Source organism: Pundamilia nyererei, unplaced genomic scaffold (assembly GCF_000239375.1).
Source record: "Pundamilia nyererei isolate P.nyererei 1_Seehausen unplaced genomic scaffold, PunNye1.0 scaffold00304, whole genome shotgun sequence".
Classification (NCBI taxonomy): Eukaryota; Metazoa; Chordata; class Actinopteri; order Cichliformes; family Cichlidae; genus Pundamilia; species Pundamilia nyererei.
Window position 1 is genome coordinate 246,646 of NW_005187705.1, and position 1,469 is coordinate 248,114.

The 1,469-nt window shown below is 40.5% G+C and overlaps 1 pseudogene; it reads left to right on the forward strand.

Moving 5' to 3' along the window:
• Positions 1–1,415, forward strand: part of LOC102192093 (olfactory receptor 5AC2-like) — a 3,512-nt pseudogene extending 2,097 nt beyond the window's left edge.
• Positions 1,416–1,469: the final 54 nt, after the last annotated feature.

Sequence of the window (1,469 nt, forward strand, 5' to 3'; positions counted from 1 at the left end):
CACGCACGGAAAAAGAATGATTTACAAAATGGAATTGTTAATCTTGCAGTGAAGGAACGAAGAAAAATCTAAATCAAGCCTTGAAAACAGCATCAATTCTTCTAGGTACACTTGCACACAGTTTTTGAAGGACCTTGGCTGGGCAATGGCCTCTGGATTGGTTTGGATTCTGCTTGGTGTCACTGTGTAGCTGGACTGATCTACAGGGCTTTGATAACTGAGTTCATATGAGTATATTTCATATAAAAGCAAAGATCATAGAGATAAGTAGTGTGGTGTAAGTCTTTCTGTTGACAGTTTCTATGGACACCAGGTGGATATTAAATTCTGCGCTTCCTTCCCAGAAAAATGCACCTCTGTAAAAGTAAGACAGAGGTTGCAATCCTCTGCCACAAGGTTGGTTGGTAGGAATAAGACGAAGCACGAAAGAACAACAGAAATATCAGGTAATACTTAATATTTAATTAATCAGGGAACTCTTTCCAAGATCCATTTTCTGAACCACTTAATGAGACCAGAGTTGTGGGAGGGCTGGAAAGTATCTCAGTTTAGGTAAAAAGGCAATGTATAGCCCAAAGAGTACCAAGTGTCTGAACTAAAAATAAATCTTGGTTCAAATTATTTCCTTTAGTTCTTAAAAGCTGCCACTCTTACCTGAATTTTTGGTTCCTGACGTGTCTCATTTATTCTGGAAAAAAGCCATAAATGTGACAAATATGCCATTTTTATTTGGATACTTTCTGATGGAAAACTACACATTCAACAGCTTTACTCTGCAGCTGGAGGGATTAAAGGTCTCAGAGGTTTCCAAATATCCAATCTTTTTCTTTTTCCTTTTCCTTTTCTCCTACATACTTATTATGACATCCAATATCGGAATCGTACTCCTGGTTTTCATCGACCAAAATCTTCATCATCATCTATCATGAGCCCCCGTTTGCTTTCAGATATTCTGCTGCCTCCATCTGAGCGCCTCACCAGTTATCATGAGTGTCTTATTCAGGCTTTTACCACACATATGTATGTCACCACTTCCCACACTGTGCTTATGATTATGGCTTTTGACAGATATGTGGCCATCTGTAACCCTCTGCGATATGCTTCCATAATGACCAACAAAATGATGATCGAGCTGACGGTTCTGGCCTGGGGAGTGGCCTTCGTTTTGGTCGGGGTTCTGCTCGGACTGACCATACGGCTAAGTTGATGCAGGACCATGATCACAAACCATTTTTGTGACCCTCATTGTTTAAGCTGTCCTGTGACAGTGTGGTCATTAACAATGTCTATGGGCTCACCTTCACTGTGATCCTGTTCACAGGTTCTGTACAATAGTGCTGACCTATACTCAGATTACGGTGGACTGTGTGACCAGCAAGAATAAGTCTTTGAACAGTAAAGCCTTAACCCTTTAAGACCTACCATAGAACCAAGTCCGCCAGAGCTTATATTATATGTTTACATGCTGT